The sequence below is a fragment of the Eumetopias jubatus genome, unplaced genomic scaffold, assembly GCF_037043125.1.
Source record: "Eumetopias jubatus isolate StellerSeaLion01/CBP00866 unplaced genomic scaffold, mEumJub1_p1.0 scaffold_6, whole genome shotgun sequence".
Taxonomy (NCBI): domain Eukaryota; kingdom Metazoa; phylum Chordata; class Mammalia; order Carnivora; family Otariidae; genus Eumetopias; species Eumetopias jubatus.
This window is the reverse complement of record NW_028274812.1, coordinates 116638321-116664391: the sequence shown is the minus strand read 5'-3', so window position 1 is coordinate 116664391 and position 26071 is coordinate 116638321. Positions and strand designations below refer to the sequence as shown.

Genomic DNA, 26071 nt, shown 5'->3' with positions numbered 1-26071 from the left:
GTCTGTCACACAGTAAACTTTCAACATTAGTAGTTATAATTGCCACTCTGGTTTGTATTATTTTCTCTCTTTTTTAGGTTTTTCTTTTTTTAATTGAGATACTACTTACAAAAATATGGGACACTTCACTAATTTGTACGTCATCCTTGCACAGGGGCCATGCTAACCTTCTCTGTATCGTTCCAATTCTAGTACACGTGCTGCCGAAGCAAGCACTGTATTATTTTTTTTTTAAGATTTTATTTATTTATTTGACAGAGAGAGAGACAGCGAGAGAGGGAACACAAGCAGGGGGAGTGGAAAAGGGAGAAGCAGGCTTCCCGCCGAGCAAAGAGCCCGATGCGGGGCTCGATCCCAGGACCCTGAGATCATGACCTGAGCCGAAGGCAGTCGCTTAACCAACTGAGCCACCCAGGTGCCCCACACTGTATTATTTTCTTAAGATGATTTCTGGAAGTGGTGTCACTGGGTCAAAACCCATAAAACATTTATGTGTCTGAATACATTTTGCCAACCTACATTTTAAAGGGGGTGCACTAATTTTTGGCGCCAAGAGTAAATATAGGAGAGAACCATGGTAGTCATGCCATCATCAACATTATGTTACAGTAAATTTTTGTTTTTTAATTTAACAGATGTCTCAACTTTGCTTGTGGTTCTGAGCATCTTGAAACCTGACAGTTTTCTAGTTGTCCTATGAATCCTGTATACCTCAAGTACCTACCAAATGTGATATCTGCCCAAGACCCTACCCTGGGAGCCACAATGGAACCTAAAATGAGTAACGCCAAGGATTTTGTGTGAGGCAAAGCAAAGAAACATTTCAATTCAAGATAACTGTGATTAAGTATGAGAAAGCTACAAAGTATCTATAAGGGTAGGGAAAAGATGGCAGTTTATAAAGCAGGGAAAAGACGGCAGTGTTCCAGCTCGTTCTTGAAGGATGGACATTAATTTCAACTGGCAAGGGTGTGGCAAGAGTAAAATCAAGGCTGGTAAAAGAACACAGCACACAGCACATTCCAGGACTGTGGCTTGAGTAGAAAGTTGCTGGGGCGGGGGGGGGGGGAGAAGGGGGAGAGAACAAGGCACAGGGTGCTCTAGGAGCACAAAAAGGACCCTCTAAAACACAGCCAATGACTCCGTGAGCTGAGAGGGAGGGTTTCTCACAGGGTAAAGAGCATGCAGAAAGACACAAAGATGTAAATCATCATGACCCAGCCAAGGAACCACATGTAATCCAATTTGGCTAAAGTGGAGGGGACATGTGGAAAGGATGCAGATGATGCTAAATAAATAGGCAGAAGCTGACTGTGAAGGACTTTGTGTGCCAGAATAAAGCATTTGAACTTTATTCCAAAGGAAATAGAGAAGAGAAGCATTCTTAAGGAAAGAAGTGACAATCAGACTAGCTCAAAAAAATTTACTCTGGCAACCCTCCAACAGCTTCCCAGCTCACACAGAATAAAATCCAAAGTCCTTCTTATATTAACACCCTACGTGCTGGTCAGTGGCTATCTCTGAAATTATTTTCCTATTGCTTCTCTTCTCACTTACTCTGTTTCTGCCTCAACAGCCTTCTCAGGGCTTTTGCACTTGCTGTCCCCTCTGCTTGGAACTCTCACCCTACCCCCACCCCGAGACACAAAGTTTGCTCCCTCACTTCCTTCAGGTCTCTGTTCCAATACTTTCTTATCAGAGAGGCCTTCCCTGTTACCCAATATAAAAGAACAAGAAACGACAGCAATCAGCCCTACCATTTTTTCCCCTCCACTTACCACGTGGTACGTACGTTTACTTGTCTATTGCTTGTCTCTCCTTACTAGAATATAAGTTCCATGTTGGAGCCTCTCTCAATAACCCTATGCTATAGGAACTGTTATTGCCATTTCCAGATGGTGAAATTAAGAGGCACAATATTGCTAGTGAACAGAGGAACCAGGTAGAATGACTCCTGAGCTTGCAACTCTAACCCTTTCACGTAGTGTCAGAGGTCCTGACTTTGATACTATATCATCTCCCGTGAATTGGCTCCATTCTGACAAGTACTATGACAGTAAAAAAGCTGAATTCACACTATGTCCTAAAAAGATATGGATTCTTACCATTGGTTATTAGCCACGTTTCAAAAGCCAGGAAACATTTTTTTAAATGATTAAACTGCACAAGGTAATCTGGACTTTATCCAGCAATAAAGCTGTATTTTTTTCTTGTTTAGGACCCAGAGATATTAAAGCAAGATGAAAACATTTTATGAAACTAAAAAGAACATAGCATATGACACCAAAACTACTTTTCCAAGACCCTTTTTCAAGTAGAATATTAACTTTAGGAATAAGATCAACTCCATCTTTAAGATGATTATTACCATTTTCTGGGTATCGCTACCAAAGGAAGAACACAGTATGTACCAAAGGAAGAACACAGTATGTACCCGGAAAACATCAAGAAAATATTGTATCATATGCAGATACATACCCTGATTCTTTCCCTACTCCTCACATTACTAATTTCTTCTTTCCCTGATTCTTCCAACCCATCTCCAATTACTGAGAATACCCCTTCCCAAATGTTGTTCTCAATCAACACCTTTTCCCATCAGCTACTTCATACCAGAACTTACCACTCTTAATTCTAGCCACTACCTCTATTATAACCAAATCTAGTTATAATTCCTCTTTCTTCCCTTCTGCAGTTTTTGATCTCTAATTGCCTAACCATAAATACTTTGGTACCCCCTTTTATATCCCCACCTTTTTAAAGAAAATCAACTTTTTCAAAATTGGCCCATTCTCTATTTACTTCATTAATCTGTATCATCGGGCTATTCTCCTAGGTTTACAACTTTAACATATTTTTTCTCCATTTTATCAGCAGGACCTGCCAACTGTTCACTGTGTTTCCTACTACCTTAGTTTCCAAATTCGTATCTATCACCGTATTCAGGGTTTTCTTCATTGCCTTCCGGAATTACCACAGTTCTCCAGCTGACCTACTTACTCCTACTTCCAGACTATTCACTCACTTCCATTCATTCTATACATAAGGCCAGTAAAGCCTCTCCCACACAGTACTTTCCCAATTCAAGGACTTCTAAATAGCTCCCCAGCACAACAAATCCAAACTTATCAAACCAGCACTCAGGGCCTTCTACCCCCTCGGAACATCACTAATAAATGTTTATCTTAAACATTCTAAGACAAAACCCGAGAAAACCAACATCTTGATCTCACTTATCTGATTCAGTGCAATGCACACTACAGGTTTCTAGACAATACAGACCACTATCTTCCACTTGACTTCAACTAATTACAGAAGACAATGGGAATATATTAATCTATCATCTTCTAAACATCTCAAATTACTATGGAAAGGATTCATTTTCCCAAAAGTTGAACTCTTTTAATCAGCAAAATGAAAATGTGTACAGTTATCAGAAAATAACACCATATCCCTAGTAAAACTTCAAAGTAGTAAAATATTTTGAAGGTGAATTTGCCAATATCTATAAAAAGCTTAAGTGCAAAATATCCTTTAGCCCAGCAATACTTCCAGGAAATTACCTGTAGATACCCTCACAGAAGAAAAATTATATGCAGGATATTAAACACAATATAATTGTAATAGTGTAAAAAAAACAGGACACATACACACACAAAATAAAAAATTAAAAAAAAAAAATAGGACACAACTAAAACTTCCTTACTGGGCTTTTCTTTTTTAAGTAGGCTCCATGCTCAGCATGGAGCCCAAACCCACGACCTCAAGATCAAGACCTGAACTGAGATCAAGAGTTGGATGCTCAATGGACTGAGCCACTCAGGCGTCCCCTCTTACTGGACTATTATTATATATCCCCACAATGGAATATTATGCAGCAACTAAAAATAAAGAAGCAGCTGTATATGAATTGATATGGAAAGATGTTTAAGAATGATCTGAAGGGAGGAAAAAAAGCAAGTCACAAAACAGAATGTACATTACTATTCTATTTGTGTAAAGGAAATGCATATATTTGTAAATGCAAGAAAATACCTAAAAATAAATAGTGAGAAACCACTAATAGCTAACTCTGAAATGGGATTCATAGGAAGAAACAAGGGATTTTTCACTTTTTGGGGTATATAATGTGTGTGTAGGTACATACATATATATCCTTTTCTTCATTGAAGTACGGTTGGACATACAATATTAGTTTCAGTGTACAATACAGTGATTTGTTATTTACATACATTATGAAATGCTCACCATAATGAGTAGTTACCACCTGTTACCATAGAAAGTTACTACAATGTTATTGACTATATTCTCTATGCTGTACTTTACATCCCCTGATTTATTTTATAAGTTCGTACCTCTTAATCCCCTTCAACTATTTCATCCATCCTCCTACCCTCCCCCTTCTGGTAACTACCAGTTTGTTCACTGTATTTATGAGTCTGTTTGTTTTGTTTACAGATTCCACCTAAGTGAAATCAAAGGTATGTGTCTTTCTCTAACGTCACATAATACCCTCTAGGTCCATCCACGTTGTTGCAAATGGCAAGATTTCATCCTTTTTTTTGGCTGAGTAATATTCATGTGTATTACACCTTCTTTATCCATTCATCTATCGATGGACATTTAGGTTGCTTCCATATTTTGGCTACTGTAAATAATGCTTCAGTGAACACAGGGGTGCATGTATCTTTTTGAATCATACATAGCTTTTTTAAAAAAAATAATCCTATCAAATTTTCACTTAAAAAGAGAAAGAAAGAAGGGCACCTGGGTGGCTCAGTCGGTTAAGCATCTGCCTTCAGCTCAGGTCATGATTCCAGCCTCCTGGGATCAAGTCCAGCATCGGTCTCCCTGCTCAGCAGGGACACTGCTTCTCCTCTGCCTCTGCCTCTCTCTCTGTCTCTCATGAATAAATAAATAAAATCTTAAAAAAAAAAAAAAAGAAAAAAGGGTGCCTGGGTGGCTCAGTCTGTTATGCCTTCGATTCTTGATTTTGGCTCAGGTCATGATCTCAGGGTCGTGAGATTGAGCACTGGCTTCATGCTGGGCATGGAGCCTGCCTAAGATTCTTTCTTTCCCTCTCCCTCTGACCCTTGCCCCCCCCCCAAAAAAAGAAAAAAAAAAAAAAAAACAGACCAGACTTTAAAAAAAAAAATTATCTATTTGAGAGAGAGAGAAACAGAGAGAGAGAGAGAGAGAGAGAACACAAGCATGTGAGCTTGGGTGGTGGGGAGGGGCAGAGGGGGAAGAGAACCTTAAGTAGACTCCATGCCCAGCATGGAGCCTGACTGCGGGGCTCAATCTCAGGACCCTGAGATCATAACCAACTGTGTCACCCAGGTGCCCCCAAAAACCAGACTCTTAAATACAGAGAACTGGTGGTTGCCAGAGGGGTGGGGGGGGGGGAGATGGGTGAAATAGATGAAAGGGATTAAGAGGTACAAAATTCCAGTTACAAAATAAATCAGTCATGAAGATGAAAAGTACAGCATAGAGAATATAGTCAATAATACTGCAATAACTTGTATGGTGACAGATGGTGACTACACTTATCATGGAGAGCACTGAGTAATGCAATGAATTGTTGAATCAACATATTGTATACCTGAGGGGCACCTGGGCAGCTCAGTCGATTAGGTGGTCAACTCATGACTTCAGCTCAGGTCATGGACTCAGTGCCAAGCCTGCTTGAGATTCTGCTTGAGATTCCCTCTGCCCCTTCACCCACACATGCTCTCCTGAGCACGCACGGGTGCTCTCTTTCTCTCTCTCTCAAATCCATAAAATCTTAAAAAATATACATAGTACACCTAAAACTAATAGAACATTGCATGTCAATTATACTTCAATAATAAAGAAATTTTAAAAAGAAAGAAAAGGTTGTGCATAGCAAAGACTCTTAATTTTGGATGAATATAACTGATCTTGATCATCCACAGTGCAGGTAATAGGAGCTACTCAAAATGCTTAATGAAAAACTCATCCATTCATTCAACAATCATTTATGGAACACTTACTATGTGGCAAGCACTGTGCCTGACGATATGGACATAATGGTGAACAAGAAAAACCTACACCAGGTTCTCAAAGAGCTAATAAAGGACTTTTGGTCTCTATTTTTCCCCATTTCCCCAGTAAAAGCCACTCTGACTTCCAGGTATCAGTTCTCATTACACCCACGGTTCACCATAAAATAGATACAAATTAATAGGTTAATTATATCAAACAAAAACAAAGGCTTTAAAAAATGGACTCTTATTCTCATCATAATTAATTTTAAAAGTTATCAGAAGCACAATTTGCAGAGAGAACAGTTCAACAAGCACACTTTCAAATAAATAAGAAGTAACCTATATGCTAAATGAAGTTTAAAGGAAATTAAGAACATCTGAAGAGGGAAAAAATAGGAAATATTAATTTTCTCCACTAATTTATACATGTTCACTAAATTTTTGTACAATGAACATACACTACATAAGAAGTGCTATAATATAACAGTAATATATATGAGAAGAAGAAGAATAGTAAGTTCTTGTTCTTAGAAAACTGTCTATTGCAACAACAGAGCAGCTACAACATGAAGTTCAACTTCCTATCCTTCCATCCTCCTCTGTGGTCTGGCCTTCTTGAGACAACTTGTTTTGTCAGCCCCAAGTCCATTCCCCCCTCCCCCACTGCCCCACCCTCCCGCTTCTGCTAGAAACAGCATTCTGGAACTTTCCACTGGGGAGCCACTGCTCACCTCCTGGAGTGGAACCAATAATCCCCAATCTCTGCCAAGTCATTGCTTTCTATCCCCTTGGCTGCCACATAGTTCAGAGATGAACCTATGACCCTAACAGATACAAACCAAAATCAATTCTGAAAATCCAGAGGCTAATTTTAATGAGACTATTATTGATCACAATCACAGACATAGAATGCAGCTAAAATTCCTAAAAAGAACATTGTAATAAATAGAATTCTCATTTAATGTGGCAGTGAAATAGTCATTAGTTACCTCTTTTGTTGAAATATACAACAAAACAGCAATAAAAATATAATATTCAAAAAATTCCCAATTCTAAGATTTAAAACTTCCTACTTATCTCAAACAGTAAGAATGTTGAATCCATATAAATCACATCCTGTTAAAATAGGTAAGTATAGAAAGAGAAAATACAGGTTACCAGGCATATACATTAATCACATCTCCTCTGACAAAAATTTAAAAAATAAGTTCAAAAATAAAGGTTCCCTATGCACAGTATTTTATGAGGCACCTAAAATGCCACAATACCTGGAAAAAAAACTTCCACACATTTAACTTTTTAAGTAATTTTAATTATTTTCAACACTAAGAAAACTACAGAATATATTAATTATAGGGAAACAAAGTTCAATTCAAAATGAGAAAATAAAACTTAAGCCATCAGAACTTCCTAAGAGTAATATGGGCTACCTTGTAACATGGAGACCTCCCCTTCCCAAAAACTAAACTAAAACCAAAACTGCAAGTCTCTGAAAATATGACATTCTTAAAGAATGTGATGGGTGTGCCAGCTGTTTTACTTCTTGAAAGCATATAGTTGAACACATATAATACTCTGTTGCATTTTTCTCTAGCATTGCACAACTTTCCTGGCCTACGATGCACATACTGCATCTATTACCATATTTAAGCATCTGACAGCATTGTTTTAAGAATCCACAATACTCATCTTCAACTAAACTCATATATAAATGTTTTAGTCTTCAAATGTCCATGGATTTCAGCAGTTAAGTATCATATATGTTTTTTCCACAAAGTCTCAATACATTTCCTGAACTTTTAGCTTTCAGTTTCCTGTTCGTCAATGGCTACAACTCTAGAGGCAATACATAAACACACCCCAGCCATGGTATTTCCACTTTGACAACAGTGGATGAACTTAATATGACCAAACATAACTACAGTGCATATAAATGGTACATGACAGTTAACACAGCAATAACAGGAATTCAATAATTTATAAAAATGGAAATATAAATCATATTACTGATATAAGAATATTACAAAACCAACGGTCTCAATGTATAAGAACTGCAGGGCTGCTACCTAAAGAATCCTCCAAATACAAAACAAGTTGCAGATCATAAAAGAGGAAAAAAAATCCCTTCTCCCTTCAAAAAAATGAAGACAGGAAAAAAGAAACCAAACCATGGGAAATATAAGTAAGTGATCTGATACAAAGCTTTGAGGACATGGAAAAAAATTTTTGTATACACTTGTGGATTATACAATTCAACTTCACAGTATTTGAAAATGATAAAGAAAAGTTATTATTTCAGTAAAAATGGATCTAGCCCAGAAGCCTACTTTCTTTGAAGGAATATAGCAGAATAAGCAGAGGTTGCTGGGGGCATTTTTATGTAACCCATGCCTTTTTCTTTCTGTAATCATGGGAAAGAATACAGAACATTATTACCAGGTGCAAAATGATTTTATGATAAAATTATGCTTAAAGTGACTAAAAAGTATACCATGCAAATTTTCCAAATACAGGAAAGCCATCTTGCCAAAGTTAAAACTAAAACAATACACTTCAAGGGAAAAAAAATAGTGTGATAATGATTTATTTGATGGCTAGGAACAGACATTATTTATATATGAGAAAAAATTACTCTGTAAAAAGGGAGTATTTATAGAGCATTTAGAGTGATCAGAAACTAAGCTTATGGCTTTATAGATCTTCCACCACACTGCATCCACCCAGGAAAACAGTGAAGAAAACAGTGTTTTCTTAAGATTTTATTTATTTATTTGAAAGAGAGAGAGTGAGTGAGAGAGAGCATGAGCAGGGGGAGGGGGATAAGCAGACTCCCCTGCTGAGCAGGGAGCCCGATGCGAGGCAGGGCTCAATCCCAGGACCCTGGGACATGACCTGAGCCAAAGGCAGATGCTTAACCGGCTGAGCCACCCAGGCACCCGAAGAACAATGTTTAAATAAGTTTCTCACCATGATGTGTGGCATATACTAAAATGTCAGAAGCTAGAGAAGATGTAGACTACTGTAATAGAAGTATAGGGTTAGAAGCTGTGAGGTGAAAGTACAATAGCTCCCAACTCTTCATGCTAATCTTACCAGCACATCAATCTGTAAAATGAAACGAAAAGCCCGTTTTTTGAGAAAGCTATTTATGATTACAACACTATTATATCTATAATTTACAACTCTAAAAATGAACGAAAGAAACCCTTTTCTCCTTAAGGCAGATTTTGGAGTCTTGGTTTCAAATATTACTTTAAGAATAGTAATGCTAACCAAAAAAAAGGAAAAAAGAATGCTCATCCAAGAATGTAATCATGGGCTTCTCATTAAGAAGTGTGAATTACTATCCCATTTTTCCTGATGGTAAAATTATTTTTTATCTTGGTTTTTAATAGTAATAGTAGAAAAATTGGGCGCCTGGGTGGCTCAGTCGTTAAGCGTCTGCCTTCGGCTCAGGTCATGACCCAGTGTCCTGGGATCGAGCCCGGAATCTGGCTCCCTGCTCCATGGGGGGCCTGCTTCTCCCTCTCCCACTGCTTGTGTTCCCTCTCTTGCTTTGTCTCTCTCTGTCAAATAAATAAATAAAATCTTAAAAAAAAAGAAAAAATTATCAATAGTACTACTGTAATTTCCACCCAGATGGCTGAGAATCACACTAGGCATGACAGTAAAAAATAGCCCTAGTTTAGCTCTAAAAGGTGCAGGCCTGCTCAGTAATTAGCTGTGGATCTTGAACATATGACTTTACTTCCTCTGGACCTCAATGTCCTCATCTGCAAGGCAAGACGGCTGAACTAGAGGTTATTTCCCTCCCTTCCTCTGTCTCCCTGGCTCTTTCCACTTTACGGCTTTAGTGATTTAGGAACTAGCCTGGGGTTTCTGAGGACAGAGAGAAAAATCTGGAGAAAAGGAATAAGGATAATGTAAACAACTAGAATATGGAGAGAAAAAAAGTCAAAAACTCATGTTTATAAAAAGAAATGGACAAATGGTTCAGGATAGAAGATTATGAGTTTCACTGTCAAAATTAATTTGAATACTAGTTTCAGTTATATTGAAAGCAGAAAAGAAAGTGAGAAATGCCAGAGATACAGATTTAAACATTATCTGTAACACACAAGAATGCCTCCCAAATAACCCAAGAAATCCTCCCCACATTCCCTCAGTACATACAGAAAAGATCTCATAATACCTGGCTTGATCATTCATAATTCTGCCCAAACATAATCACTATTTTCCCACAGGTTATTCCCCTCAGCCAATTTGGCTTCATCATTTCAAACAAACCTAGAATACCATCCCTTCATTATCACTCAATGTTCTTTCTGAAATGCATTCTCTCTTCTCTCAACTTATACTAATTAATTTATCATGCTCTAACCATGTTTGAAGCACCATTCTCAGTGCTTGGTATATATCAGCTCATTTAATTCTCTCAACAATCCTAGGAGGGAGGTCAAGTAACTTGCTTAAGATGACACAGCAGCAGAGCTAGGATTCTGACACGGGCAGTCTGGCTCCAAGGAACCTGTCCTCTTAACTTGCTAACTAGTGCTTCAAAGCTCAGATCAAGTTCTGTCACCTTTCTGAAGTTCTCAGCTGCTTAGCAATTATTCCTGCCTCTTGAGTCCTTAAGTAAACCACTCATTTACCACTTACCATTAGTTATTTATCTTTTGTGCACATATTCTATCTTTTCTAAGAACAGGCTCTTGTCTCATTTATTCTGTAACAACACTATTTAGAACCTAAGAGAACCTAGTATCTGAAACACAAAAGTGCTTATTAATGAAACTGTAACGACATTTAGTATTTATTGGAGTCACATAGGAGGCTCTGGGCTAAGTGCCTTTATATGTACAGTCTCATTTAATCCTCACAACTGCCCATCCTCAATATTGCAAGTGAGGAAATGAGGCTCAGAGAAGCTATGTATGCTGTTCAATATCACACAGTGGTAGTGATGGTCTTACTTAAGAGACTGTACCACAGGGTGGCTGGGTGATAGACATTGGGTAGGGTAGGTGCTATGGTGAGCGCTGTGAATTGTGCAAGACTGTTGAATCACAGATCTGTACTTCTGAAACAAATAATGCAAGATATGTTAAGAAAAAAGAAAAAGAAGAGAGCAGGAGGGGAAGAATGAAGGGGTGTAAGTCGGAGCGGGAGACGAACCATGAGAGACGATGGACTCTGAAAAACAAACTGAGGGTTCTAGAGGGGAGGGGGGTGGGGGGATGGGTTAGCCTGGTGACGGGTATTAAGGAGGGCACGTTCTGCGTGGAGCACTGGGTGTTATGCACAAACAATGAATCATGGAACACTACATCAAGAACTAATGATGTAATGTATGGTGATTAACATAACAATAACAAAATTTAAAAAATAAAATAAAAAAAGAGACCGTACCACACTCTTAATCTGCAGTCTACCACAGAACACCTTGAAGAATCAGTCCTAACCACAAATGAGTTCAACTTATGCTTACTATGCAGCATGACCCTGAACACTAAGGATTCAGGACCAGAGGTACAGCTGCTGCCCTCAGGAAACTTGTAGTAGAGCAGGACTTCGGGACCAAACTCTCCTATCCCTGGCAGAGTCACCATCATCGACTTAAATATTTTAACTTATATTTTAAATCAAAATATCAGAATAATCCTGGGAGACTCTCTTCCACACCACTCATTCTCCCTTCAGGCTCCCTCACTCCCTTTATGCTCGGACTTCTCTAAGCTTTTGTATTATAGAGTTAGAAAGGTTCCGTTAATCCTAACAACCATTAGGATATCTAAATTTAATTTAGGGATAACTCAGACTCAAGGGCATATTTGATAAATTTCATGCCCATAATGAAATATGAGCGGTGAAGAACAGCTAGAAAAAAAGCAGTAGCAAAATGCAGTGAAACGAGGGATATGAAAGTCACACTGTAAAGGAAAGAAAAACCAATAAAAGAAAATGGACACAAATAGAAGGTAGAAAGTAAGAGGCCAGCATAAATTCAGTGGAGAAACATAGATAAATAACACTAAAATCTAATCCATTTTAGGAATTCTGACTCCTTTATTCCTTTTCCTAACGTCTAAAGGAAATAGAAAAAATATATATAAAACAACTGAAAGATCACTTACTGGAAACAGTATATAGGGTTTTTTTCCTGAGAGACCATTCATTTTAGAATTTCAAAGCTGCAAAGAAACCTTAAAATACTACCTAATTCAACCCACTCATTTTACAATTAAAATAAGGCTCAGAAAGGTTGATTTTAATTTGCCCAAGATCATATAGCTACTGAATCTCACCCCAATGTCTACTCCTACCAGACTAGGCTTCCTAGAAATCTATTTTACTACTCCATTTTCCACTCTTAATAACTATTAAATTAGTTTCTGCATAAGCATCTCAGAATCCACATACTATTCCTAATTCCCTCAGAAGAAAATAACCAGATATTACAGATTATGTAAAGCAATACGGAATTTTATTCTTTTATTCCCAAAGTCAGTAATCTCAAATTGGATCCTGGTTCTTACCAGGAGGAGATTCAAACATTTCCCAGAAAGGCAGAGGAAAAAAGATCTCCAGAAGCTGACCAAAAGCAAGCCAAGTTGATAAACTACAATTCATTTGGAAAGGAATCAGACGCAAGACCCCTGGAGGCTGGATGACAGCTAGTGGGAAATATAATGGATATAACTTATTTTCCCATTTCTATTTTATATCCTCTTAACTAACCATAGGTTCCTATCTTTCTGACAAACGTCAATTCCAGGAGCCTGTAAAGAAAAGAAATGAAGAGGGGCGCCTGAGTGGCTCAGTTGGTTAAGCGACTGCCTTTGGCTCAGGTCATGATCCTGGAGTCCCGGGATCGAGTCCCGCATCGGGCTCCCTGCTCAGCAGGGAGTCTGCTTCTCCCTCTGACCCTCCCCCCTCTCATGCTCTACCTCATTCTCTCTCTCAAATAAATAAAATCTTTAAAAAATAAAAAATTAAAAAAAAAGAAAAGAAATGAAGAAAGTATCATGTCACTTTCAGCAAAGGTGGCTTTTAGACAGGAACTATCTTGGCCAGGAAATATGGCAAGGGGAGTAAGTTTTAAGGTAAACCCATAGTGCTCACTTTGGCAGCACATATACTAAAAATAAGGTAAACCCATAGACTGGTGCATTTAGCCTTAAAAACAGCAGGAAGTCCTGAAAATGTGTTATATACACTTAGAATTTCCTCCACCGCAAAGCACTTCAAGATATTCTGGGCTGGAAGGAACTCATCCTGGGCCATTTCTGTGGTCTACTGAAGTTTGCTGCTTACACACTGCCTCTCCTCGATAAACTGGGCCCTGCCAGCCACTGTACTCCAGGTTATCTGAGCTGAGTGATTTTGAAGTCTTATATAGAACCTCAGTTTAAATACAGTGAACACCTAGGCCTTAAAAATGATGTCTTGGCCTACAGAAGGCTGACTGAAGCTTTCTGGAAGGGAAGAAAGTGCCTTAGTTTACCTTAGGAACATAGCTCACTTTTCATATATATGAAGTTCATTATAGATTAGGTATAATCTCCTGTTTTAACATGTTAACCAAATTAGGATTATTGTACTGAAAATGAAAAGGACAAAAAGATAAAAAGAATCATTATAAAGTTAGAAACAAACTGTTTTAGTGACTCAATTGAGCTTAGGAAGTTTAAGAGTAAAAATGACCAACAAGATTAATGAAGTTTTGTTTTTTTTTTTTAAGATTCTATTTCTTTATTTGACAGAGAGATAGAGAGAGAACATGAGCAGGGGGAGCAGCAGAGGGAGAGGGAGAAGCAGGCCCCCCACCAAGCAGGGGGAGCCCGATGTGGGGCTTGATCCCAGGACTCCGGGATCATGACCTGAGCCGAAGGCAGCCGCTTAACCAACTGAGTCACCCAGGCACCCCAAGATTAATGAAGTTTTTGACAGCTGAAGAGGAAAACTGGGAAGAGCTTTTCAGCTAGGGGTGAGGGGAGGGGGTGTTGGGTGTGCAGCTGCTACAGAGATGGTATTTAAACATATTTAGTGTCAAGACATAGGTGAAAATTTAGGCCTCAAGTTTAGACAGAAGATACAGATTTGTGGTCTAGAAAGCAGAGTAATGATTAAGTTTTTAGAGAAAGAGCTGGTTATGGAAAAACATTTAAAACAACAGCATTCCTCAGATAATACACTTTGAAGATAACCTAACCTTCCAGATGAATAATACTTATCATACAGACATGGAATATTTGTACTGCTTTGTTCTAAATGAAAAGCTAAAAAATTAATTTTTTTTTCTCAGGCTATGAATTGACAGAAAAAAGCTAAGGATTAAAACAGCTTCATAACTACTATTTGTCCAAAGTCTTCTGAAGTTTCTCTATTTGTAACAAAACTTTTGGAAAAAACAGAGAGAAAAATCTGATGCACCAATACTACTACTATTTTACAATAGTGGTGAGAACTTAAAAGTACATTAACCAAAATGCTGATAATTAATAAATCTGGAGAACAGGTCTATGGAAGTTCATACTAGTCTCCCCAGTTCTGTGTAGCTTAAAATTTCCATAATAAAAAAAATCTTTAAAAAGCCTACCTACAGATATTTTAAAAATTACTTTTTTTTTTTTTTTGAGAGTGCGTGAGCACAAGTTGGGGGAGGGGCCAGAAACGGGGAGAGAGAATCCCAAGCAGGCTCCACCCCCAGCGGAGCCCAAGGTGGGGCTCGACCCCATTACCCTGAGATCATGACCTGAGCCAAAAATCAAGTGTCAGATGCTTGCCTGACTGAGGCACCTGGACACCCCAGATATCTTAAAAATTCTATCTGGGGATGCCTGAGTGGCCCAGTTAGTTAAGCATCTGCCTTCAGTTCAGGTCATGATCTCAGGGTCCTGGGAACAAGTTCTGCACCAGGCTCTCTGCTCAGCGGGGAGCCTGCTTCTCCCTCTGTCTGCTGCTCCCCCTGCTTGTGCTCTCTCCCTCTCTCTTTCCCCTCTCCCTCTGACAAATAAATAAATAAATAAATAAATATTTAAAAAAAAATTCTCTCTGTAGTTAAGACTTGACAGCTCATAACAAAATTCTAACAGGCAAAATCTTTTCTTTAATTGTTATGTTAATCACCGTACATTACATCATTAGTTTTTGATGTAGTGTTCCATGATTCACTGTTTGCGTATAACACCCAGTGCTCTATTCAGTACGTGCCCTCTTTAATACCCATCACCCGGCTGGGGCACCTGGGTGGCTCAGTCGTTAAGCGTCTGCCTTCGGCTCAGGTCATGATCCCTGGGTCCTGGGATTGAGCCCCGCATAGGGCTCCCTGCTCGGCGGGAAGCCTGCTTCTCCCTCTCCCACTCCCCCTGCTTCTGTTTCCTCTCTTGCTGTGTCTCCTCTGTCAAACAAATAAATAAAATCTTTAAAAAAAAAAAAAAATACCCATCACCAGGCTAACCCATCCCCCCACCCCCCTCCCCTCTAGAACCCTGTTTGTTTCTCAGAGTCCATAGTCTCCCATGATTCTTCTCCCCCTCCGATTTCCATCCCTTCATTTTTCCCTTCCTGCTATCTTTTTTTTTAAACATATAATGTATTATTTGTTTCAGAAGTACAAAATCTTTTCAAATAATGTTTTATTCATTCTCAAGAGACCAATGAAATTTAATGTGTATGAAAGGGAGAAAAGATCCTGTGTCATTTTAGAGGAATAGAAGTATGTTCATTAAATGGAAAAAATCCTCTTATCCATGTTGGTTGATGTTGGGACATTTGTTATTTTTCTCTTCAATGAACTTAGAATTTTTGTCGAAGAAAATATATAGTCCATGTAAACATACGGTTTTGGTTAGTAAAGGCAAAATAAACATTTATCCCCAGTATCAATGATTAATTTGTTGAACGTGATTAGGTGTAGTATTATTTCAAACATCTTACACTCTAGTAAATAATCAAATAAACAACTTTTTTATGGAGATGCAAAAAAAAGGAAAAAGATTAAAAAACAAAACCAATATCCATAAATTATACCTAACCCTAAACTGCAAAAAAAACCCCACATATTTAAAATTATATAAACTAATAAGTAGAGGGGGAAAGTTGAATGTTTTTAACAACGATAACAGTTTAAGCTAGGATTTAAATGGATATAATTTAAAACCTATCACTCTACTAAACTATGACAGTGCTGCAACTAATAGAGAACAAATTGACTGCTTAGATTTACCACTCACTGATAAACAAGAATAGTATATATGGTTTGCAAGCACATATCTTTCCTCCCTATGATAAAGAGCACCACCCAAAAAATGATAACTAGATTTGTTTGCCTCTTCTTCATCTGTAAGTTCCAAGACAATAAAAACTATACATGTCTGTGCAAAACATAGCACACTGTAGGTGTGCAACTCTTCAAACAGGAATAATCACCACCTTCAATTCCCGGAAAGCTATTGCTAGCTATCAGTCTCATTCCCTGGGTGACGTGCATAGGATAACAAAATCAAGCAGGGTTTCCTTGCTGGCAGTTCTGCCTTGAATCATTTTCAGAACCTTATTTCTTCTAACAAAATATGTCATCAGGAAACTTCAGAGAGAAGCAGCATAAATACATATACGTAAAGACAAAAGAGACTGTCAGCAATTCTCTTTTTCTCCATCATTATGAAAATACTGAAGTCTGAATTCAGGTATTTCACTTTTTGCAGATAACAAGATCACTGTCCTCTTCAACAAATTGTTGTAGTTTTCCTCATTAAAGTAAAAATTACATACCGTAAAATGCCCAGATCTTAGGTAGTCAGCTCAGTAAGTTTGAACAAGTGCATACACCAACAACTGGTGAATCTGGATGTTCCTTGTACTAGGTCTTGCAATTTTTCTGTAAGTTAAAAATTATATGAAAATAAAGTTACCCAACCAGTGTACACTTGAATTACTATTACCTAAGTCAAGCTACAGAATACTTCTATCTCCCCCAGAAAGTTCCCTTTTGCCCCTTTCCAGTCAACCACAACCCTTACCCAGAAACCACTGTCCTGATTTCTATCACCACACCTAAAGTTTTGCCTGTTCTTATATTTTTCATAAATGGCATCATTTGTACATATTTGTGCCTGGCTTCTCTTGCTCTGAATAACATTTCGGAGATTCATTTATGTTGTGTGAAGCAGCAATTCATTCCTATTGTGAAAAAAGCTGCTATGAACATTTTACATCAATCTTTTTGTGAACGTGTACTTTATTCCCCTTAAAGCAGTAAGATTTTATTTAAAAAGGGGAGGGTTCCCACATATAAATAAGCCTGTAAAGTCATATAGTACAGATAGATGGACTGATTGCACATAGAGCAAAAATATATAGTTATATAAAATACAAAAAAAATAGGTATTTTATCTGTGTGTGTGTGTGTGTGTGTGTGTGTAAATGAATAGATTCTGAGAAGTCCACCTGGAACCGACAAAGGTATTTTTTAAAAACTTATAAAGTTCAGAGTGAAAATAAATCTAAGATGGGAAAGCTGTCCATTTAATTTTTCTTAATAAGTATTATGTTTTAACCTAAGAATAATTTAAAAGAGAAACAGATTTCTCTCCATATAAGTTACCCTGTTCTGCTTCAGTGAAATACCTTCTTCTCATAATAAATTCCCTCCCCAAACTAGAACTTCAAAACATTGTTACCTCCACTACGTAATAATTTTTTATGCCAGGGATAAAACCCAAAATATGTGCTAAAATTACAAGTTTTTATCTTATTGTCTTGCTTTTAAAAAAAGTTACATAGGGAAATAATCCATTGGCTAATACTTAACATGGGTAAAGACCATTCCATCTTCATTGAGACTATATTCTGAAAAGGACTCAATCTCTAGGATGTTTTCTCCATCCCCAAAAGTGATTTACTGCAGCATTAAGTCTATGACAAACACATCTTGACTTTGAAATTCCACTGTGTAATTTTCAGCTGAAAGTAGAGGAGATTCTTTAATTTCCACAGGTAGTAACATTAAGGAACATACATACAAATCTGATTTTGGAAGAGATCAATCTGAAATTCCCAACCCTGCTTTTGATAATCAGATGATCATTTTCAGGGGAATAGAAGTGGCTCTTCATTTAACAGCACCTATAAATTGCCAAGAGGAAGCAGAATGATACAAATGGTTCTAGAAATTTACCATTGCTTGCTTTAGGAAGGGTTTGCAACTAGAAAAGGAGGAAACAACCCTCTTCTAAAGGTGCTCGATCGTTGTTCATCTTTTATTCCTCCTCTCCCAAAATGAGCAACTTCAAGAACACACAATTCTAATGTACTATATTTTTAATCTTAAAAAACATTCTTAGCATTTAGATGTTCCCTAACTTTCGCAGATGTGTAATTATTTACTTAACCCATTACTCACTCTGAAAATACATCACTTTTATTTTTCTAATAATTGTACCATTTTCTAAAAGAACAAGGAAAACAGCCTCGATTAACTGTTACAAAAACGACACAGCTCTAAACAGCTACAACCCCCAACTTTCATTATCTTTTTCCTGTTTTAGAGAATTACAATCTTATTCTTATTTTTAAAGTGTTTTTCTTCCAGACCAAGAGTAGGAAACAGATACAGCAAATGTGCAGACCCCATACTCCCTCTGGTGGTCCTTCACTCTCATTAACTAGATGTTTTCCAAAAGACTAGAAGTAAATACTAAATTAAGCATAAAATGAACTTGTTCCATTTAAGGATTATAGTCTTACATGTTTAAGTTTCAGCTGAGTACAGGCCAATTCTTTTCATAACAAACTGTGAGATACAAGTTATTTTGAGTACTTGAATTTTAGTGTTTCAAATATTGCTAAAATATCCTTAGTAACCTGTTATACAGATTAGTTACAGGGTGCATAAGGCCCATAATAGGCTCTTTTGACAGAAGAGTCTTTTACTTGGTATGTATCTTTTTTGCAAGTTAAATCACACTTCAGTGGCTACTGTTTTTAAATCAATAGTTATTTGCATACCAACAACCAATCTCCTATGTGTGTAGATTTAATTTTCTTTACACTTTGGGGATATATTATTGGAAGTTAAAAATGCACTGTAGATTCTTTCTCCCTCCTTGGCCATCTTGGCAACTACTCTTGGTTGGGGGCTGCCCGGCACCTAAGGCAAGAAGATGGTGGCTGCACAGAAGAAAGTCACTGGAGTCGATTATCTCTAGGCTCTAACTCAATGTAAGTGGACAGTATATGATGGGGTACAAGCAGACAAAATGATCAGACACAGCCAAGCAAAACTGGTCATCCTAGCCAACAACTGCCTGCCTTGAGGAAATCTGAAATAGAGTACTAGGTCACATTGGCCAAAACTGGTGTCCATCACTAAAGTGGCAATAATATTGAATTGGGCACAGCATGTGGGAAATACTACAGAGTATGCACACTGGCTATCACTGATCCAGGCGATTCTGATATCATCAGGAGCATGCCAGAAAAGACTGGTAAAAAGTAAATCATGCAAAATTTTTCTTTAATAAAACTGGCCAGAGATCATTTAAAAAAAAAATGCACTGTAGAAAATTCAGAAATGTACAATAAACCAAAATCTAATTATTAATCAGCTAGGTTAAAAAGTTCAAATAGTTTCAGGGTGCCTGGCTGGCTCTGTCGGTGGAGCATGTGACTCTTGATCTAGAGGTTGTGGGTTTGAGCACCACATTGAGTGTACAGATTACTTTAAAAAATTCTTAAAAAAGATTAAAAAAATAAAAGTTCAAATAGAATCATAAAATGTCCATATTTAGTTGTTCAGTATTAAATAATTACAGAATTTGGTGTGCCAAAATATGTACAATATAGTTTTTCTTGGGGTGCCTGGGTGGCTCAGTCAGTTAAGCATCTGCCTTCGGCTCTGGTCATGATCCCAGGGTCCTGGGATTGAGTCCCAGTCAGGCTCCCTGTTCCATGGGGAGGCTGCTTCTCCCTCTGCCTCTCTCTCTCTCATGAATAAATAAAATCTTTAAAAATATATATGTACAGATTTTTTTCTTTAGGAATTGTGAAAAATTATAGTAAAGGCCTGTACAGAGATATCCTTGGGTATAACATGCATATTACTGTCAAAGCCGTATTCATGTCTAAAAGGGTCAACTCATTTATCCTCAAATTAGCTATTTTAATAAATGCCCTTGTTTTTTGTGGCTTTATTCATTCAAAAATATTTGCCTACCCCCAAACTCAAAAGGAACCACACCTGAGGATAAATGACTTAAACACACTCACGATGTTTATTTACTGTGTAGATGTAAGAATTCAACTTATGCTTAATTTTGAAACTGAAATGTGGTTGATAATTTTATGATATGGTCTACCACAAGTTAAAGTGAACAAAAAAACCCAGTAAAATATCTAAAAACTGAATTTGAAAATGGGTCTTTAATTAAAAGACATTTTTATAAAGTCCCTAAAATATGCTTTTGTGTAAATAAAACTATGAAATATAAATTTAATTTATCATATGTAGTATATTTAAACATTACCTTAGGATAAAGATTATACTTATTATACATAGTAAATTACATATAGCAGTTAAAACTAATATATTCCTATACACTTTAAAGAACAATTACTTAAATCATCCAAAACAATGAGGAGCCCCAGACTTACAAGATTCCTTACAACTATTTATACAGAATAAAACCCACTCTACAGGACGAGTCACTGTTCGACCAATCTACCCTGAGCATCAAAAAGACAACTCAGTTTTAACAGCAATAACTTTTTCTATAGCTACAGAAAGAGGATGTTCTTTCTTCTCTAGACTGAGTCATTCTAAGAAACCTTTAAGAAACTAAATAACCCAAAATATGTGTTCTTTTCCAACCCAAGAATAAACAGAAAATCAAAGATCTAATTAGTTGCCTGATCCAATATTTTAAGTTTTTCATGTTGAACTGGTTAAAATTATGTTTAAAAAAAAAGAAATTCACCTAAAATTACCATAACTAAAAAAAATTAAAGATTCAGAAAAATATTTGTTTTGTTAAATGTTGGAAAGACAGACTTCATAACATTTAAGCCTGTTGTTTTTAGAGATATAAAACATTTTCTAAAGACCATCTTTGATTTTGTTTTTAAAAATCCCAGTCACAACTAGCCTACTGGTTAAAGGGTTCAGCTTTAAATGGTGTTACTAATTAGCTAGGTAAATAGTAAAATCACAATTCAGTGAAATACTACTAAGGTAGCATAATTAAATCAAAATTATAACTTTGTTCCTAAGAAGTTACACTTCTGTTAAATATAAATCATCCCCAATGGATATAAAAGACACATTAGAAAAAAATTAAGCTAAATCAAGTGTTATAAGTAAATTTAAATATGTATAAACTACATTTTAAAAATAGTTGTTATATATTATTTTTAAATGTATTTTTTCTGTAGGTGCCCTACATTGGTCAGGGCCATAACTGTAGATTAAGTGGAGGTCAGTTGGGAGAGAGACGAAGAGAAAATGGTAAGTGAAAGTATGACAAATAAAGATTTCCAAAAAGAATAAAAAATTTTTCAAGTGTATCCTTGAATTTTGATTCAAACACTAAGAGAAAAAGCTACTTACTTTAATTCTCTAAAGTAAAAACCCTCGGGGGGGGGGCAGAATTCCATAGACTATTTAAAAAATACTTAACTGAAATATGCCTTAACTTTTCCCTTGTCCACAATTTAACAAAATGGTAAGACAATGAAAATAAACACTCCTGTCTACCCTCAGCGAGGCAAAGAAAGCTCCCATTCAATACTAAGCCTTATTCCACTGGAAAACATACTCCTGAAAAGTAAATCCAAAACCACGAGCTCAAACTACTTCATGCAGAATTTACTGAATGGCGGCCAAACGCTGTACACGCTGTCCTGAACCACACTGAAGGATATCTAGAGTTCTGCATTCCCCATTTACTAACTTTGTACCTTACCATGCTTTCGCCACCACTGCAGAAACCCATTTTTTTTAAATTAAGACTACAATGTTCCTCCAAGGCTCGTCCAAGGAAAGAAGGCAATTAATCTGCACGCTGACCCCTCAAAGTGTTGTTTTTAAATCAGTACTGGGTTTGACTCCTATACTGTCGCGAGCACACCTTTTCAGGCATCAGTGGAAGGAGTTCTAACGTTCTACGAGTGAACTGAAAAATGAGCCCTAAATCAAGTTTTAACTGGCTTTCACCTGGCACGAGAATAATCACCTGTTAGAACGGCGCTGCACTGGCACCCTCCAAGAGCGGCCGAGAACCGGGATGCTGTATCCCAGTCACTCGTCCCATGGCGGCAGGTGAAGGCGGAGAACACGCATCCACACCCACCGCCCGGGGAGCGCAAACCGAAAGCGAAGAGCGCAGCAGTGGGACACTCCGTTATCCTCGCCCGCCACCGGCCCCGCCAGGTGTGCGCGGCTCCATCGCGCCCGCGGCGTCCCGGCGCACGGCTCACCCCGGCTCGACTTCGCCCGCCGCCCGGGCCCCAGAAGGCGAAGTTTCTCTCCCGCCCGCGGCCGCTGCTGCTCACGCGCCGCCCGGCTCTCGGCGGGTCCCACAAGCCTGCTCCGGGCGGTCGCGGTCACAGGCGCCGGGCCTCGGGCGAGTCGGGGGCCGCCGACGGGAGCCGGAGCCGGGACCTGTCACCTCGGGCGGGAAACAAAAGCCGGGTGAGGACGAGCGGGCGCGACCGGCCTCGCCTCCGCAAGGGGGAGCGCGGCGGGGGCGGGGAGCAGCTCTCGCGGCCGCCCGAGTCCGCGCCTCCCGTAGGGAGCACCGGCCCCGAGGGCCGGCGGGGCGCACAGGGGCCCCGCAGTTGGGCTAGAGGCAGCCAGCGCGCTCGCCTCGAGGCTTCCCCGGCACCGCTCGCCCCGAAGCACCGCTCCGGGGGCTGGGAAACCGTGCGTGAGGGGGCGCCGAAGCGGCGCGGCGGCCCCCGGACCGCAAAGGAGGGAATTCGGTTCCCGGGGCGCCGCAGCCGCCCGCCCCATCCCTGCGGCCATGGCGCCGGTACCTGTCGCCGTGGTTGCTCCTCGGCCCCGTCTCTCTCTGCCTCACCCGCGCGCCGCTCGGCCCCCAGCCCGCCCAGCAGGCCGTCCGCGCGCTGGACGCCGCCGCCCGAGACTGGCAGCGCCCGCGAACCGGCCCGAATCCCCCGGGCAGCGCCCGGCGCGGTCCCGCCCCCGCCGGCCGCAGGACCCGCCTTCCATAGGGCCCCGGGGCTGTCAGTCCGCCCCCAAAAGGCGCGCGGGCTGTCTCTCCGCCTGTCCGGATTGGTGGCCGCGCGCCGTCCATGCAAATGAGACCCCGCCCCCGTCCATTTGCACCTCCGCCTTAGTGTAAACTCCGCCTCTCCACGCCAGCCCACGTGTCTGGCCCTTGGCCTTTGTGGGGCCGGAGGGAAGGGATAGGGGAAACTGACCGACGCCCCCTCACACCATCTCTCACCTCCAGAGAAACTCATGCCTAAACAAGCTAGTTGACTTCACATCTGAATCGTACCTCTGAAAACTCTGCCCTCCGGTCTGTTTACCCGGCCTGACCGTCAGAGGATGGAGAAGGGTAGGCCGGGCTGTTTGTGTCAGGTAAGCAGACTAGGTTAGCGCCAGGAAGTCAAAGATGCCCAGTTGAGCCTGAGGAAATCCCATCTTAAGAACGAGTTTAGCACGTAGCATTTCCCATGGACACTAAGTGACTGTGAAGACCGTGCTTGGCCGTGGCTTTCTGCCTTTCAAGCATGAGATACGAGGCAACTGAAACGCCAAAGGGCCTTAAAAAAAAAAATGTTTGTGTTTTCTGATCCCCCTTTCCCACCCCACCCCTGTCATCCGCAAAGGGCAGACCTGCTGAGCAAACTCCAATTCAGGAGGGGCCAAACTCCTCCAGCCAGAAGGCTGGCTGCCTCTGAGTAGTTCCTCATAGAGATTCAGGAGAGGGGCTTGAGCTGGCTGCACCTAGGCTTTAGGGGATAACTAAATCAATCCCCTCACTTTTGAGGAAACAAACTAAAGTCCCATAGGTATGGAACTTAACAGTCACCTTTGGAAACCTGATATCTCATAACCAGATCAGAAACCACATCTCTTATCTCCAAATCTGCTCTCTGCATTATGTCATGTTGGTCATTTAGGTATTTCTGAACAGCCTCTTCAACAAATCATCATCCCCGCCTTCAGGAGGTGGTGCCTGCAGAAAGGACAAATAGAACCAACACTGAAACCTCCTCAAGGGCAAGGGCCCTGACTTAATGCCAAAAGTTTCCCCTTTTACCAGATGGCACTGCAACAATTTATTCATACATTAATTCAACAAGACATTGGTGATTAAATCCAAACCCAACCTTTTATCCTTCAATGATTTGTTCTAAAAGTTTCCAACACCAATTGACTAAGAATCTACTAATAGGGGCGCCTGGGTGGCTCCGTTAAGCATGGGACTCTTGGTTTTGGCTCAGGTCATGATCTCAGGGTTGTGAGATTGAGCCCCCTGTCCGCTCTAGGCTCAGCACAGAGTCCGCTTGCTCCTCTCCTTCTGCTCCGCCCCCTGCTCTTGCGCATGCGCTCTCTCAAATAATTAATTTTTTTTTAAAGAATCTACTAATAGCAAGTGCTGTGTGCAGAGTATACAAAGGCGAGAAGACACTGTCCTACCCCTTGAAGGCTTTGGCCAAGGAGATAGTAACATCCACATTACCTGTCAGTACCACTTAGGTTACAGTGGACAGCTCCAAGGAAGGAGCAATTGGCTCTTCCTGGGAAAGGCAGGGAAGGCGTCATCGAAGAGGTGACACTAGAGCTCAGTCCTAAAAGATGGAGTCTTCAAAGATGGTGTTTGCCAGAGGGAGGGATGTGGAAGAGGAAAGAAGGGAATTCCCGGACTGCAGAGGATGGCGTGAGCAAAAAGCACACAGACCTGGAAAAGCCTGGTAATTGAGGGAACAGCGAGGAGCAATATGGGCAAATCTGCAGGGCTGTGTGGTCATGTCACATGCTCTGGGACCAGGCTCTTCCAGGAGTAAGACAGAAAGGTCCCGGAGGCTGCCAGGCTGTGTTGTAACACACCGCAGCAAACAACAACAGGCCCTGTAGATACAGCTGCAGGCTTTTTTTTCTCGGCCAGAGTCTGTGGGGAACAGTCAGTTCCACAGTTCTGATGGCAGCCTGGCTGGCCCCACCCACTCTCTCTCAGAAAACCACTTCGGTCACTGCACTTGCCCTCCTTGGCATTTGAAAACACGTGTGGCTTGCAATTTCCCCAAACACTGCTGCCCTTCAGAACTCAAAGATAACGTGGGCTATGGCTGCAGACACCTGGGTGCGGGACGGACAGCCCTTTCCTAATGCACAGAACGGTTCTTTGCAGGGCCTGTTACCAAGGCTGGCTTCAGGGGCGTGTGACCTGCGCTTGGTTTCATGCTCTGCTGTCACTGTCTTGAAATTCTTAATAATTTTTCAGCATTGCATTTTTCATTTTGTGCCGGGACCTGCAAATTTTGTAGCCGTTCCTCCCTGTCCCTGTTAGTGCCCCTGGGAATGTTGTGACCCTGCTCCAACCGTATCTCATTTTTAAAGCACTTAGCGTTCACTAGGTTTATTCACGTGCACTGTATCACTTGATTCTCACAATGACAATGTGGGGTAGGCCTGTAGTCCTATTTATTAGCCAAAAAAAAAATGAAATTTGGCAACCTTCTACAGGTAGCGCACCAGGGAGTGGCAAAGCTTGTATTTGAACTCAGCCCACACAAGCCCTATTCCATCAGCTATGGAGCTACCTTTACGTTGGTTTCAGAATCCTTTCAAAGGCAGATTTGTACAGGAAGGATATCTAGGGGTTGTAAGCTCTACACCCAACATGGGGCTTGAACTCACGACCCTGGGATCAAGAGTCATATGCTCTAGGGACTGAGCCAGCCAGGCACCCCAAGGATGCACTGTTTTAAGAGTCAGAACACATGGTGGAGTGAATATATGTCATTTCATGGCTGCTTATCGCATCTGCATAATTTTTCATTAATTTTGAAAGAAATTCAGCCATTGT

At 40.0% G+C, this 26071-nt stretch overlaps 1 protein-coding gene, 1 non-coding gene and 1 pseudogene across 11 annotated transcripts in view; 1 reads left to right on the top strand and 2 right to left on the bottom strand.

Moving 5' to 3' along the window:
* The window catches only part of FKBP5 (FKBP prolyl isomerase 5), a 121216-nt gene extending 98049 nt beyond the window's left edge, over positions 1 to 23167 (bottom strand). For 5 of the 10 annotated variants that reach the window (XM_088024015.1, XM_088024016.1, XM_028120433.2 and 2 more), the window contains exons 1-2: positions 23046 to 23167; positions 16788 to 16893 (exon numbers count right to left, since the gene is read on the bottom strand). The gene's annotated coding sequence lies outside the window, so the exon portion shown is untranslated. Of the gene's footprint in view, positions 1 to 16787; positions 16894 to 17826; positions 17979 to 18037; positions 18141 to 22243; positions 22679 to 23045 lie in introns of all 10 variants that reach the window. The other 5 variants (XM_028120432.2, XM_088024013.1, XM_088024014.1 and 2 more) reach the window with 5 other exon arrangements.
* On the bottom strand, positions 110 to 216 carry LOC114222293 (U6 spliceosomal RNA). Its single transcript, XR_003611905.2, has one exon. It is a non-coding gene; the product is annotated as a U6 spliceosomal RNA (small nuclear RNA).
* On the top strand, positions 19095 to 19512 carry LOC148164132 (large ribosomal subunit protein eL30 pseudogene; annotated as a pseudogene).
* Positions 23168 to 26071: the final 2904 nt, after the last annotated feature.